Source organism: Ambystoma mexicanum, chromosome 2p (genome assembly GCF_040938575.1).
Source record: "Ambystoma mexicanum isolate Mex_15411 chromosome 2p, UKY_AmexF1_1, whole genome shotgun sequence".
NCBI lineage: Eukaryota > Metazoa > Chordata > Amphibia > Caudata > Ambystomatidae > Ambystoma > Ambystoma mexicanum.
The window spans coordinates 1275138070-1275155306 of record NC_090923.1 but is presented as its reverse complement, the minus strand read 5'-3'; positions in this window follow the sequence as shown (position 1 = coordinate 1275155306).

Sequence of the window (17237 nt, the reverse complement as noted above, 5' to 3'; positions counted from 1 at the left end):
ACTCCCCCCCAAGGCCCCTCCCAAGGTCGTTCCCTCTGGAGGTTTCGGTTTGTTTGGGAAATTCCGATGGAACCTTTTTACCAGCCGAGGTGCATGTACGTGGTCGCTGGGTTCCCAAGACCTTTCCTGAGGATCCAAAATGTTCTTCACCTCGAATTCAGGCTCCCCATCTATCTGGATTGGTTCTGGTGGCTTTATTAATCTGGTCCCTGGTTGCACTGGTTTCAAAAGTGACACATGAAAAACGGGGTGAATCCGCATGTTAGCTGGTAGATCGAGCTTGACTGCCACTGGGTTAATTATAGCTTTGATCGAGTAAGGGCCCAAATACCTTGGATTAAAAGTTCGAGGTCCCTTGAGCAATAAGTGTTTGGTAGCCAACCATACTTGATCCCCTATTTGGTATGGAGGCGCTTCACTCCGATGCAGATCCGCATTCTTTTTGTATTTCCCTTTTGCTTGTTGCAAATGTGCAGTTGCATCCTTGAAGGCTTGAGTTATCGTGGAATGCAAATGGTCCACTGCGGGCATTTCAAGGCTCAGAGGTGAGTCCAGGTCTGAAGTATGAGGGTGATGTCCATATAGGGTATAAAAGGGGCTTTGTCCAGTTCCAGAGTGTACCGAGTTATTGTACGCATATTCGGCCACCCTTAAATATCCTTCCAATTACCCTCCGATTGGTGCAACATACATCGTAGGTATTGTTCAAGGGTCTGGTTCGTTCTCTCCGTCTGACCATCGGTCTGTGGGTGGTGGCTGGTTGAGAGTCTTACGTCGATTTGTGCCAGTTGACAACACTTTCTCCAAAAATGAGAAATAAACTGGCTTCCCCGGTCGGAGACTAGTATGGACGGGAATCCATGCAAACGGATGATATTTTCGAGGAATTCCTTGGCTAGGACAGCAGCTGAAGGTAATCCTTTCAACGAAATAAAATGGGCCATTTTGGAAAATAAATCCACCACAACCAGAATAGTATTGTATCCATTACAAGGGGGCAGGCCCGCGATAAAATCTAGTGACAAGGTGTGCCAAGGTGCTGGTGGAATGTCTAAAGGCTGAAGAAGACCGGCGGGTTTTGTCTTTTGGCCTTTGTTTTGGGCGCAAACTCCACAGGACATCACGAAAGATTTAATATCCTTTCGCCAGGAAGGCCACCAGAATTGTCGTTTAATTTTTTCCTCAGTTTTGGCAATGCCAGGATGTCCTTCCATCAGGGTATCATGATGACGGGAAATAAACAGTTCTTGCAACTCCTTTTCTGGCAGAAATAAGCGTCCTTGGAAGTAAGGTAGGCCATCGTTGACCGAAAAGTAAGACCCCCTTTGGATCCAATCCTGCAAGGCAGTAGAGTCCAGGAGTTGTTTTACCCATGCTTGAATGTCTTCAAGGGTTTGTAAAGAGGTTATCCCCAAAATTCTTTGTTCGGGAATTATCGGCACAGGTTCTGAGTTTGTGTCTATTTCTCCCATTCCTATTCGAGATAGCGCGTCGGCTTTGCCATTCTTACAGCCGGGGCGGTAAGTGATTACAAAATCGAACTCAGCAAAGAACAAAGCCCATCGGAGCTGACGTGACGATTGAGCCTTGGCAGTTTTTAAATATTGTAAGTTTTGGTGATCAGTGATCAAGGTGATGGTATGCCTGGCGCCAAGAAGATAATGCCGCCAAGCCTTAAAGGCGGACTTAATGGCTAATAATTCCTTGTCGGTGATTGCATAATTTACCTCAGGCGGCGAGAACTTTCTGGACCAAAATGCTACGGGGTGCAGTTGCATGGTTTCAGGGTCTCTCTGAGACAGGACAGCTCCCATGGCTAAGCTGGACGCGTCGGTTTCGACTATATATGGGAGATCGGGACGCGGGTGCTTCAAAATAGGTGCAGACGTGAATTTAGCTTTCAATTCCTGAAAGGCCTGTTCGGCTTCCTCGGTCCATTCGAAGCGTTTATTTTTTCGCAAGAGTGCAGTGATGAGTTGTACCACACGTGAAAATTCCGGGATAAATCTGCGATAAAAATTAGCAAAACCAAGCATGCTTTGGACACCTTTCACCGAACTAGGTGATGGCCATTTGAGGATGGCATCCACTTTTCGTGAGTCCATGCGGACCCCTTTAGGTGTCAGGATGAATCCAAGAAACTCAACCTCGGTGGTATGGAAAACGCACTTTTCCAGCTTTGCAAACAGTTTGTGCTGGCGCAATTTCTCAAGGACGGCCCTGACATGCCTTCTGTGATCAGATTCCGAAGAGGAGTACACAAGAATGTCATCGATATATACGACAACACAAACATCGATGAGTTCCCGAAGGACATTGTTCATGAAGAATTGGAAGGCAGCAGGCGCGTTGCACAACCTGAAAGGCATCACCTGGTATTCGAATAATCCATATTTTGTACGGAAGGCCGTTTTCCATTCGTCGCCTTCTTTTACTCGCACCAGATGATAAGCCCCCCGGAGATCTAACTTGGTGTATACGCAAGCGTCCTTCACCTGGTCAAGGAGTTCAGGGATCAGAGGCAGAGGGTAACGGTTTTTAACAGTTATCTGGTTCAATGCTCGGTAGTCGATACAAGTTCCAAGTTCGCCTTCTTTTTTGGGCACGAAGAACAAAGCCGAGGATGCCGGAGACTTTGACGGGCGAATGAAACCATTGGCTAGGTATTGATCTAAATATTGTCTCAAATGCAGATTCTCAGGTTCAGTAAGGGCATAAATCCTGCTACAAGGGGGTTGTGCACCGGGCACCAGATCGATTTGGCAATCATACGATCTGTGCGGAGGTAACGTGTTGGCCTGTTCCTTTTGGAAGACGTCCTGAAAGTCTTGGTATTCCGGAGGTAGTTGCATGGAGACAGAGGTTACAGACGCTAGACTAATCTTCAGATTTTCTGGGTAGCAGGCTTGTGCAAAATCCGGGAAGGTTATTCTCTTCGCTCGCCAATCAATTCGAGGATTATGTGTCTCTAACCAAGGGATTCCGAGAATAACCTGAAATTGTGGAGCCTTGATTACATCAAACACAACTGCCTCCCGATGGCCGCCTGGACCTATAAGTGTCACCTCAGCAGTGGAATGTGTTACCGGTCCAGAGGCAATTTCGGTTCCATCGACTGTGGTGATGACATCTTTGCTGGTTTTAGGACGCAGAGGGAGGTTAATCCTAGAGACCAATTCACAATCCACATAATTTCCTATAGCCCCACTATCGTTGTATGCCTTTATTGCATGCAACCGCATAGGCTGTTCCGGATCTACGAGGACCATTGGCACAATGAAATGCGAGGTCTGAGAGTTAGTTTTCAAGCTCGGCAAGCGGACCCCTACGCTTGTCGGGCGTGGTCGTTTCCCGAAACAGAGTCTTCATGGTTTTTATCAGCGGCTCCTACCACCTTCTTGGGCGGTTTTGCCGGGCAATCTCGCAGAAAGTGTCCAGAGGACCCACAATAAAGACATAATTGCATCTGCCGTCTTCTTTCACGTTCTTTTTGGTTAAAGGGCCTTTAACCCCTCCGATTTGCATAGGCCAGAGACATCAGCACCCTTGGGGTTAGCGTGGGTCTTGACCAACACCCGGGTCTCAAACTTGGACCGATCTGCTTTTCTGTTTTGAAGTCTGTGATCCAATTGGACCACTAAGTCTATATATTCTGTGCATTCTTGGGGCGGATTTACAACTTGGGCCAGGACATCTTTAAGTTCTCCGCGTAGACCTCGATAAAATAACGTGATTCTTTTATCCTCTGGCCACCCAGTTTCCACAATTAGTCTATTAATGGTTGCAATGTAGGATAGGAGGTCCTGATTGCCCTGTCGCAGGGATAGGAGTTCGTCATCCAGAGCCTGCCCCTGAGAGTGTCGAGCAAATAACCTTTCAATGCTTGCTTGAAATCCTTGAAAATCACAGAGAATCGGGTCATCTTGAGTAACCAGTGGAACTGACCAATCGGCAGCAGAGCCGCTGAGATATGACAATACAAAGGCTACCTTGGTCTGGTCATTAGGGAAGGCCCCAGGTCTGCATAGGAAGTGCAAACGACACTGATTCATGAATACGGCAAATCGTTTGGGGTCCCCAGCAAAGCGTTCGGGTGGGGCCAGCGGCATGTTTCCAGGTAGATTAATCTGCACAGGGTTACTGGGAACCACAGGAGCGGGGTTCCCCCTGGAACCGGGTAGAGGAGTGTATCCAGCTTGACCTTGCAAAAACTGTCTAGCCAGGTCATCAGTTCTTTCCTTTGATACAATCACTTCCCTCCTGAGAGCATTAGTCTCTTGACGAGCGACGTGTACTTCGGCCCGTAATTCCCCCAGTAGTTGGGTCAACTGATCAGTCTCAGAAGTTTCCATAGCGCCTGGGTGGGAATTTGTAGGAAGGCTTCGCGTTCTGTAACGCTCACCTGACTCCCACGGAGGCGCTGGTCTAGTCTAGGTTGCTGTGGCCTCTTCGAGTGTGATGCGCAGAACTCGGAACACCGACTGAACAGGACCCTCAAATCTTGCTTGTCTGGCCCGTAGGAATATCCTTCTGCAGATGAGAAAGGGGATTAACAGTCTGCAGAATAGTGTGCTTGCTTCCCCCTTCCCTCCTTTGTTCTTCTCTAACTTCCTCTGAAATCCCCGGTTGAAGCTCACCTTATGGTTTGAAAGGATGAACTCTCCATCCTGCTTCTGGTGCAGTGTTAGTCCAGTTGCTTCACTGGTTTTCAGAATGGCGTTGGCAAAATCCACTTGACTTTTCCGAGCGGAATGCCGTAAGTATGAAGATTACAAAAGTTCAAGTGTTGAGCCTCCTTTTCTGTTGCCTTCCTAACCTATGATCTGTCCTTTATTTCAGGTGCAGAATGAAGGCGATGCATTGAGGGATTGAATTGCCGATGGTAAACTCAGGTGAGATAGCGATGGGGGCGATCCCTCTTAATGTCTTTATATTCCTCCAGTAATGTCTTTTGTCCTTTCCCCTTAGGGGCCGGGGTGCGGTACCTGCCAACGAAGCGGCGCCGACCCGAAATGAGGAATGGTCCACCAACAGAAGACCGGTAAGTGTTATGGCGGAAAATTAGGCTTTCCTCATATGTTCCTTCTGCTCACCTTTTGTCTCTTCTTCTCTCCCCTAGGCGCAGAGATGTGGCGACCGGTGCAGACAGTCGCGGTGGAGCCAGAAGAACTCCCGAGGACAGGTGAGTGAAGCGCGGCGCTGCAGCGAGCAACGCGGTGCTTTTAAATGAAAGTCTTTTCTCAGGAACGCTGGCATGGAGGTTCCGGATGCAGGTAAGAAGTTTGGTAAAATTCTTGTTTTTCACCTTTCTCTACTCTTCTTTCCTTACAGGTGTTCCAGGATCGAGGCGGGCGTGGCTGGAGACCAGATGCAGGAGCAGACACGGTGAGAGTTCAGCTGCTTGGATGCAGAACAACGCGAAGCGTGAGCTACTGTCTGGGCGTGGCTTAAATAGCCCCCAAAGTAGTTCCAGGTAAGTATCCTTCCCTGGCCACGCCCGAGTGGCAAAATAGTCCCAATGAAAAAATAGTCCCTTTCAGGTCTCAGGGAGGCCTGAATCTTGCAGCATGGTCTGCATCAGGTAAGTGCACAAAACACCTTCCTTTATGAGCCTGGCGCCTATGGCGCCAGGACTGATGTCCAACATGAGCCTGGCGCCAACGGCGCCAGGACAGAGTCCAAAGAGCCCGTATAAGGGGCCGCTGGGCTTTTACCCGGGGGCATGATGCCTGCTCCCGGGTGTGCTGGGCCTGGCCTGGTGCTCCGGGGGTAGGCATCATGACAGCAATATTACGAGGTTTCCTCATGGGACCCGCTCTGGATGTCTGGTTTTACCAGACGTCCAGAGCGGGTCCCGCGAGGGGACCAGGGAGTTAACAACGGGCTGGTCGCAATCGGCCCGTTGTTAGCTCCCGCACCCATTCCCATTGAGCCCTATAGGGGCTCAAATGGGAATGGGGAAGGACCAGGCCGGGTTCCCTGAAGGAGGAAATACTAGGCCCTCCATACTCGGAATGGCCCGGTATTTCCCCATTCAGGGAACCTGGACCCGTACACGGTTTTGGAGGCGTCCAAAGTTGTAATGAGGCCCTATATCTCTGGTTTGGACAATCCGGATTTTGAAAATCGAATTACAGGAAGGTGCATGCTAAAGATTAATATTGGACAAAAAAGCATCTACCACAATGTGTGGATAGTGAGTGGAACACAAAATGATTTTTATTTGGGCAATGATATCATGCACACGATGTGCATGGTGCTAGATTTTCTTAACCAAAAAATATGGTCCCGGCTAGGCGGGCCTGCACCCGAATTTGAAGACAAGAGAAAGGCTTATCATTGTGCACAATTGGTACCATATGCAATTGAATTACAGGTGAAGAAGGATAGCACTATCCCTGCATTCACCAAGCAGGTTGCTATAACACTAAAGTGCAAGACTCGACAGCAAATGAAGGATTCTGATGCATTTGTGTGCTTGAATGAGTCCATGAAACATCAAGGCCTGGATTATGAAAATACCCCATTGATAGATGTTGGACAAATTATGGTGGATAATAAAGGATGTCAAGATATTCATTTAGAAGAGAATTCCTTACTAGGAATGGCCATACAAAAATCACATTATACTGCAGATTTCAATAACATGGTGATTGTAAATATCCCTGAGAGATATGTAGATGCACAGGGTGTGTTGCCACAGTATCTGGATTCTCCACCCAAAGGGATCTTCAAAATTCAATCTGTGTACCCTTATGATTCCAATGAGACAGTGTGCTGTCACCAGGAGAATTGTATAGTATTTGACTTAAATGAAAATGAAACAGAAAATCAGCACATTGAAATGGAAGCTGATATGATATTTAAAAGTGGCAGCTTTACAGAGAGATAAAGCCACACAGTTGGAAGAAAGCACACAGTTTCCTCCATTGGAGGATTTCCCCTAATTTACAAAAAGGGTAGAGGAGCAAATCCTGTTAGCAGATGCCTGTGAGAGCGAAGAGAATAAGAATGAATTGAGAAAAATATTTATGGAATTTAAGGAAGTTTTTGCCAAAGACGCGTATGATTGCGGCCTAACTGATTTACATGTTGCCACATTACCAGAGGGGTGTGTTAGAAATCCCGTATTTGTGCGCCAATATCAATTGCCACTGGTATGTTTAGAGTCATTGGCAGAGATCATTAAAAATTTGGAGTCTAGAGGAATTATCAGACCCATTCATAGTACCTCCAACAATCCTATTTTGGGTGTATTAAAGCCAAATGGTCAATGGCGTCTGTGTGCAGACTTGAGGGAATTAAATAAAAGAGTGCCAGTGTCTAGAAGGCCTTGCTCAAGTACATGGGTCAAAGTTATTTACCACATTATGGGCCTCATCACGACTTTGGCGGTAACCCTTAAATCCGGTGTTAGCGCTATTACCGCCGGATTTAAGGGTCCGCCAAATCAGGACTTCGGCGGATTTCCCCCCAGCTCTTAGCTGGGGGGAAATCCGCTGGCGTTATTAACACGAAATTTCCCCATTGAGCCCAATGGAGAATGGGGCATTCCTGAATGGGCTCAATGGGGAATGGGGATTAACATTACCGCCGAACTCGTGATCCGGCTCTATTAGCGCCCGGGAGTTCGGCGGTAGGGCTAATACCGCCGGCGGTAATACCACCGGCATTACCGCCCAAGTCGTGATGAGGCCCTATATCTAACATCTGGGTACTGGTGTGTGCCATTGGCAGAGGACATTTAGAATTTATTTGCATTTTCATTTGATAAAAACACAATACGCTTGGTATAGAACACCATTTGGGAGCGAATTTGGCATATTTTTGAGAAAGGCTATGCCAGATGCAGCGGAAAGAGGGACTATAGTTTATGTAGATGATGTCCTGATAAAAAATGAAAACTTAAAAAGTCATTTTGATGAAAATAGACATGTACTTGACCAATTACAAAAGGCGGGTGCTAAAGTATCTTTACAGAAAGCTCAATGGTGCAAGAAAAAGGTGCATTTTCTAGGCCATGAAATAACTGAACATGGGTTAATCCACAAAAGAAAAAGGTGGAGGCCATACAAAAATTGAAAGCTCCTAGAAACATGAAAGGTTTAAAAAGCTCATTAGGAATGACGGGATATGACAGGAAATTTATTGAAAATTATGCTGAAATCACTCAACCATTGACTAAACTATTGAAGCTGAATACACCTTGGAAATGGGAAAAGAAGCAATCTGAGGCAGTTGCTAAATTGAAGGAATGCCTCATGAAGGCACCATGCTTGGCGTACCCCATAAAGAACAGAGATTTCTTTATAGAAGTAGGATTCACTGAGCAGTGTATGTCGGCATTGTTATTTCAAAAACATGATTTGAACCATAAAACTATTGCTTATGCGAGTAAGGCATTTTCTCAGGTTGAAATTAAATTCAGTGAATGTGAAAAGGCTCGTCTGACCTCTGTGTGGGCATTGCAACATTTTCGTCCCATTGTACAAGGGGAAAAGCTAATCATTGAGGAGGTTGGGCAATCTAGCAGAGTCCAGAATTACTTCATGGACATTGGCATTGGAGGGCTTTCCTGTAGAAGTGAGATATGGCCAGAATAAAAAGAGCCCAATTGCTCAAGGATTGGCAGATCTACATGACTGTGCAACTGAATGTGTATCAGATGAAGTAGAGGTGGAGTCCAGGTTACAGGAGTTTGAACAATCACCACACAAAGCTTTTGATGAAAATACATGCAAGAATTTACCAACTGTATATGGGGATGGATGTGCTTTTTACATTGAAAATGACAGCAATAAACAGTTGGTGTCAGGGATAGGAAATGTCTGGTTTAAATGTGAGGATATTCCAAGTATAGGAATGAGAATTGGGGCTAGAAGTAGCCAGGTAGCAGAGTTAGCAGCCATTTTTAAAGCAATTACTACTGCAGTTGAGAACAAATTCAATGAAATTGTCCTGGTGACTGATTCTGATTATGCACAAAATAGTTTTGTAGAATATTTGCCTGGCTGGAAAGCAAGAGGCATGCTTACATATAATAAGAAGCCCCTCAAACATGGGAAAATTATACAGGCCATAGACAAATTAGTGTCAGAGAATGATTTAACAATTCGTGGACATTTGAAAACACCGGGAGAGGATAAGGAGGGAAATGATAAAGCAGATCAATTGGCTAAGATTGTGGCTGTTATGGGAGAGTTGTTGCCCATTGAACACTTACTTGGTGAAATACAAATAGATGCAGTTACACGCTCTAAAGCTACAAAAGAAGTTGAACAACCCGTAGTGCAATGGAGTCATGATACACCAGATCAAGATCTGATTAAGGCGCAAAGTGATGACTCTGTGTTGGGGATCTATTATAATTATTTGATGGACCCTAAACAAAATCCTTTAACTGAAAATGATTGTATAGGAAAAGAAGAGTTGAGAGTATTATTAAAGAACAAAAAAAGGATTAGACTACAGGATGGTCTGATGATCAGGGAATCCATAACAGGACAGATACAGTGGGTGATACCTCTTTCATTCAGAGGGCTAATGTTACACCATGCACATAATGCAATAACTGCAGGACACAGGCGGTCACAAAAGACTTTAGAGATACTGAAAGATTATGCTTACTGGCCACACATGTCCCAAGATGTGGAGTTATATGCTAGGGGTTGCCTCGTATGTGCTCAATTTAAACCTGCTTTACCAATTCATAGAGCTCCATTGATGAAAAGAGGTTTAACTCTTCCATGGTCAGATGTCATGATGCCTACCTCCAAGGAGCCAGGTCCGACCCAGCAACCCCAGACGCAGGCATCATTTCCCCTAGGGGAGTGCCAGCGGGCCCAAGCTGGGGCCCTTTGGACGCAGTCCTGGCGCCTTAGGCGCCAGGCTCATGTTGGACTTCTGTCCTGGCGCCTTAGGCGCCAGGCTCATAAAGCTAGACATGTGTTCAAGTGTTTTAATGTGCACTTACCTGATGCAGACCATGCTGCCACATCCAGGCCCTCTTGCGGCCTGAATAGGAACTACTTTACCTGTGGGACTACTTTCCACCCGGGTGTGGTCGGGGAAGGATACATACCTGATCGGAGGAAGGATACACACTTGGAACTTCTTCCAAAGCTATTTAAACCACACCCGATCAGCAACTCACGCTTCGCGTTGTTCTGCTCCTCGCAGCTGGACGCTCACCGTGTCAGCTCCTGCATCTGGACTTCAGCCACGCCTGTCAGCATCCTGGGTCACCTGCAAAGGGAGACAAGAGACCTACCAGCTAATCTGAACCACGGAGACATCACCGACGATCCTGAAAGGGAAGACATCATTTTTAAAAGCATTTCGTTACGATCGCTGCAGCGCTGCATTTCACTCACCTTTCCTGGGTTCCTCCATCTTCAGCAGCGATCATCCGGATACACAGCCACTTCCCAGAGCCTAGAGAAAAAGACAAGAATTAGAGGTGAGAGAAGGAAGAGAATAGGAAAAGCTCAAATTCCTTCTAAGACTTACCTGTTGGGTCATTCCCATTTCATTTCGGGTCTTGCTGCTTCCAAGCATTTTCCGGACCCCGGCCCCTATGGGGAAAAAAGACAAAGACATTAGATGAGCGAATTCAAAAACATTACCTGAGCGCTCATCTAGGACTTACCAGATCTTTACTGGAACTGCACGTTTCACTTCGGGTCGGCGCCATATCTCCGGCATTCCGAACCCCGGCCCCTATGGGGAAAAGACATCAACATTAGCGCTTTGTTGCAAGAAGTCTCCAAAGGAATTTTCATTCATCACCTGAAAAAAGACAATGAACATTATTATTTAAAGCTTGAACCTTTGAACTTGCAACAGAACTTTTACAGCGCCTTACCAGTATAATGAAGCTTACCTGAACTCCCATCCAACCTCAATCCAGTGAAGTAACTGGGTTCAACGCGCCCCTGCGTCAGAAGCAGGATGGAGAGCTCGTCCTTTCAGACCCTAAGGTGAGACTTCATGGGGAATCGTGGAAGGGTATCGTGGAGGGTTGGAAGAGAGTGGGAGGCTTGAGCATAACTCAGTCAGTAGGTAATACTCCCTTTTCACGCACAGGGGTATATTCCTACGAGCCAGAGAAGCCAGAGTAGAGGGCCCTTCCTGTCCATCTTCAGAGTCCTGCGCTTCACCATTGAAGAAGCATCAGCACTCGAAGCCAGACCTGCGCCTCCGTGGGAACCAGGTGAGCGTTACATCAGATTTACAAATTGACTATGTAGGACCTGTAAAGAGGTCGAGTAGGGGAAACCGTTATCTTTTGCCCGTGGTTTGTTTGATGTTGAAATGGGTAGAGTGTATTCCTGCGCCAGATTGTAGTGCGCAAACAGCAGCTACGTTGCTGGTAAATAATATATTTTCAATATTTGGATTACCACATAGAATAGAGTCAGACAGAGGAAGTCATTTCACGAGCACCTTAATGAGCAAGGTGTGGCAGATATTAGGGGTAAAAAGGAAACTGTATATCGCATATCGGCCCGCCTCTTCTGGAAATGTTGAACGTTGCAACAGTTCTGTTGTGGAAATATTAAAGAAGTTTGTAGCGGAGGCAGGTTCTAGTTGGGATTTGCGATTACCTGTGGTATTGATGGCAATTAGATCAACCCCAGCTAAAGCGACAGGTATCAGTCCTCATGAGGTGTTAATAGGAAGGAAAATGGTACTGCCACAACATTTATTATACAGAACACATGAGCAGACACTTGTGAGTGCATCTACAGTTCGCGAATATGTGGAAGAACTGAGGAACCATTTACAACATGCATTTGCATTTGTGCAGCAAAATTTGGAAAGAGCTGCTGATAGTGCAAAGTCATATAATGATAAAAAGACATCTGTGAAGGAGTATAATGTAGGGGAACAGGTATATAAATTTCATTTTGGGAAAGGTAAACATAAAAATTCAAAATTTCTTGCGGCATGCAAGGGCCATTTCAGATAGTGGATAAGGTGTCCCCAGTAGTTTATAAGATATTAAAGACAGAGGGTGAAATGGTGACAGAACAATTTGTTCATGTTAACCAAATTAAGCCCTGTCAACCTAAACACAAAGTTAGGAGGCTTGAGCAGGTGGAGACGAGTTAAGTGCCCTGATTACATGGAAAAGAAAGATGCCTTTCCCCCCGTGGGGAGCCCGAGAGCCCCAAATGGAAAAGCAGATTCAGGCAGACACAACGCGGTTGTTTTCCGCAATGCCGCGTTGTGTCTGCCTGAATCTGCTTTTCCATTTGGGGCTCTCGGGAGCCCGAGAGCCCCAAATGGTAAGGCAGATTCAGGCAGACACAACGCGGTTGTGTTGGAAAACGCTGCGGTTTTAAAACCGCAGCGTTTTCCAACACAATAACGTTGTATTTATGTTTGCGGTCGCTTCAAAAGCGACCGCAAACATAAATACAACGTTTGTAAAGCTGCGGTTATATTTACTTAGAAAAAAAAACACAGCTAGTGCTTATTTTTTGTAAAAAAAATAAATAGCACTTACCGAGATTCAGCTGCAGCTTTCCTGCTCTGGTCTCCGGTCCGCGTCCTCCGAGTCCCGGCACTAATGAAGGGAAAGCCACCCAGCGGTAGACTTTGTTTACTACAGCTGGCTGGCTTTTCCTTCATTAGTGCCGCAAAAGCAAAAGCCAGCACAGGAAGGCCTCCATTTCACAAAATGGTGGCGCCCCTGTGCTTGCTTTTTCGAATTTTGAGCTTGAATAGCTCAAAATTTTACATAGGAAGTTTTAAAACGGAGGATGCTAGTATTTTTTTTTTTATGTGGCCTATCTATTTTTTAAATAAAAATTTTTACTAGACCATCCCTTTAAGTCTACTTTATTTCAGTTTCAAATTGTAAATATATTGACAGGCTAGGAGGCTGGAAGGCAGCAAGCAACGCGTTTCGTGCCCTACCAGCCACTTGATCACATTAAAACAAAAGCCCTGTGCACATGACAAAATAAAAGGTGTACACAAACTCTATGGTCCGTAATGCACCTACACCATTCACTGTGAAGATAATGGCCATTTTAAAAGGTGCAAGGTTTGCCAGTAAACATAGGAATAAATAGCCATAATATAAAATGTGTGGAGATTTAAAATCACAGCTGTCCATGTTAGTGCGACATAGAGAGCTTCCTCATAAATGGGATGCATTAGTGAAACAATTATAAAGTTACATGAATAAATAGTATGTGGGCGGCCCATATGAGACACAATGTGGGCCCCACTTGTAACTTGAGCTGTTAAAATGCATAGTGCAATAAGGAGTTAAGTTCATGTCATAGTCTAAGCCAGATTGAAATGCAAAGTGCAAAGGCATAACCGCATCACAGAACCAACATGACTTTAAAATCATCCCAAAGAACAATGTTCAAATGTTAAAAAAAGGAAGTACAAAATACTGTCACCCTCAGTAGAGGGTTGTAAACATTTTCAGAAAAGTGCATTGTGCATAACTTGCTAAGTGCATTTCGTGTACAAACATGTAACATAATCATCACATCCCTGAATACCTCATTCTAACCAATGTTCATGGCATGATAACAGTCCAAAAGTAGATGTGAGCTTTAAAACCAAAACCTCAAAGAGAAAACAGCTCAAGTAAAGTGGGAAGATGAAATGCCGCCGGATGAGGATAAGGCCCAAGAATTAGTCAGACCAAGGCATGGAAGCCTACAGAACAGCAAAGAATGGTAAATCAAAATTGATTTTAAAAAAATTATTTAAAATACTCCCAAATAAGCAAACAAAAATAGCTATCCAAAATGTACCTAAGAAAGGAGGATTTTGAAAAATACAGAGAACAGCAAAAGGAGAAAAAGTAGTAGGAAAAATAGAGAGGAAGTGCACATCAATGCATTACTGATGCACAATCGCAGGTCACAGCCAATGACAAAGTTACATGAAAGACAAGAAATATAGTTAAAAGAAATCAGAGCAAGACACGACTGAAACAGCTCACAAAGAAATAAACTGAACCCTAATGCGAAGAACTAGAAAATTAAGAAAGAGACGGTGAAGCATTCCCCAAGTGTTCCATCAAAACTACGTCAGAAGGACAGACATCTATCGAGGACATCAAAATTGGGCAAATCTACAGGGGGGAATACATGACATAATCCAAGTTCATAATAACCCTAGAAAGGACAGCCCAGCAGCATATAGCAGCATATAGCTCCTACATCTAGGCACTGGGTCACACCCTATACCCTCTACCACCAAATACCACAAAGAACACTGAGGCTTAACTGAACTGCACAACCCACCAATTTTGTGAAGAAGAATTTTAAAAAAAACAGCCCGATTTAGCTCTTCCCAAAAGGTTGAAGTAATGTCAGAGTTATTGTAACCTACTCCTTTTCAATCCCATGTTTAAAATTGTCTGCCATCTCTACTAGACACGTCTTGCCAATTTATTTGTGAGTCACTCTTGTCTAAAATGGCCATTCCAGATGTACTGTGTGTACAGAGAAGTGGAATGGTGAAGACATGTAAGGTGGTCATGTCTGCACTGTGGGGATACAGGTGGCTCAGACACATAAGAAGGAGGTCTACAAGGACCACTGATTCGAGATAAGCAATCTCAGTCATAGGAGTTTGTTTACCACACATACCCACAGGCTAGGGTATGTACATGAGGTGGGCCCACCATGCATGATCATTGTTCATAGTGTTTGGCCTACGTAACTGTTAAAAGGTGCAGAAGCATCTTCACGTGGGATATGGATGGGAGCAAATCGAAGGCAAGCAGGTGCTATAAAGATTGTACACGGGGAGATGTAAAGCCCTAATGCATGTTACTGATCAGAATCCAACCTTCCTGAATGTTCTAAATTGTCCAATAAGTGTCACATTGATGATGTATGGTCAAGAGTGCATGAAAGAGAGTTTTAAAGCCACTATTCCCTAACATTACCTTCTTGAAAAATCTTTTGAAGCAATTGAAGCGTATGTTTTGGTTTCGACTAAAAATGTATAGTCATACTCTCGCTTACTGCATCTCCATTTTCTGCTCAACTTTCCAGTGGTATGCTGATGACACCAAAGTAATTTTCAGGCTTCCTTCAGCTTCCTCCTCTCCTTCCCTCATCTCTGATTGTCTAATCACAATTCAAAACTGGTGTTCCGCCAACGATCTATGTCTAAATGCCAGCAAGACTGAGATCCTCCTTATTGGTACACCATCTCCATCTCCATGGCTAAGAACCTCAGGGTTATCTTTGACTCTACACTCTCCTTCTCCGCACACATCTTTGATGTTTCCAAGAAGTCAAACTTTTTATTGAACCTCCTTAGAGGTACTCTGCCTTTCCTCTCCTTCCCTCAAAAGCTCACTGTCTCCCAAGATTTTTTCCTTCCAGACTGGAATAGTGTGACAGCCTCTTCCTAAATCTACCTGCCTCCACTCTGCACCCTTTACAACTAATCCAGAACAGGACTGGAAGACTTGTCCTTGGCCTCAAGCCCTGGGATCGTTATCTCTCCAGCTCTGAAAACCCTTCATTGGCTCCCAGAGGATGCAAAGATTACATGTAAAACCCTCTGCATTGTCCACAAGGCTTTCTGGGGCCTGGGTCCAAAATACCTTCAACTATCCCTCCGTAAATACCTCCCCTCTCAAGCCTGTCACTCCTCTACTTGTAACTCCCTCAGGGTTAGTCGTTTTGCAAAGAAATGAGCTGGGGGTAGATCTCTGTCTTTGGCTGGTGCCGCCCTTTGAAACAGCCTCCCGGCCACCTTGAAACTTGAGGAAAATCATCTCTGGTTCCGAAAGCATCTCAAGACCTTCCTCTTTGTATCTGCCTTTGCCCCCTTCTCCCGTGTTGATCTGTTTCTTCTTGGCATCGTGCACCTGGCCCCCTCCTGCCCTGCCTCCAGGCCACCCTCTGCACTAGGGCTCTATATCTGTACCCATACGGTCCCCCTCCCGCATTTCTTCTGCACTTATCATATATAACTTATCTGACTAACTTCCACTTGCCACTTACCATTCGTTACATTTCATACGCTACTCAAGAGCAATGGATGAGAGATTCTGTTGGTGCAATTAAAGTGGTGAGCAGGACAATCTGTCTCGTCACCTCTGTGGCTCTATACCCACTATGCCCTCCCACTAAAGCTGCTTTCAAATATACTCACTTCACCCACAAGGCTCAAGACGCCAAGAAACAGGCCTACTTCGCAGTCAAGTTCCTCAGGCTGCCAGAAAATTCCACGGCCAAGTTGCGTAAGGTCAGTCTTCTCAAACTCCCAAAACGGAGAAGATAGGGCAGGGATTATGGATGGTCAAATTTAATTTGTCATAACTACAGGTGATGAATGTTCTACTCAAAATGTTCAACCACACAATATATGCAAAAACATTCACTTTAATTAAAAAATTACTATTCGCGTAATAAAAGCATCTAGAAAATACTTGCACTTTAAAGTTTTATTAAACGATTCACTATTCACCAAAATAAAAACAAAGAATTTTCCAGACAGAGAAATAATCACTCCACAGCACTCTCAAGAAGCAGCACACTAGACATACCTCATTCAAGGGATTGCCTTAACTTCGTAACTTCCAGAAGCTGCTGATCAAAAATCCATCTCCTGATAACCTAAACAGAGTCATCACCCTGGAGCTTGGGAAAGCTGTACAGAGCCGCCACTGTATGTGTTGCTCTCTATTTCTGTGGCTTGGTCTCAGCAGTATTTTCACAGAATCAGACTGAATGTTTGTAAAGTTCTCCAACACACAACGTTTGGAGCTAACTGTATTATAAACCGAAAAATACATCACACTAATGAGTTTAATGAAATGTTGCGATTGTGTAATTGCACAGTGGCAGCTTCCATGGTGCAATGAGGCACGCCTATTGAATTTGACCGTCATGTGACTTGCTCTTTTCTCCAGACTGACTAGGAACTGGGCAAGGACAACTCCATTGGTCCTCTTATGACATGAGAAGGGCGGGAACCTATGCTCATTCTTTCCCAGGTAAGCATAGGCCTTGCACCACATTCTCCACTACCTATCACCAGCCTAACTCAGATATAGAAACAATATGCATAAAAACCAGCACCATTGCGCCTTCAACATGCACAACCTTGTCATTATCCCACTCACAATCACCAAGCCATTCACAGCTAAACCCACAGGCAACCCCTTACTATTTAATTCACACCCCACAGTACCCAGAATCACACATTGCAGACCACATAACCACATGCCACCTCCA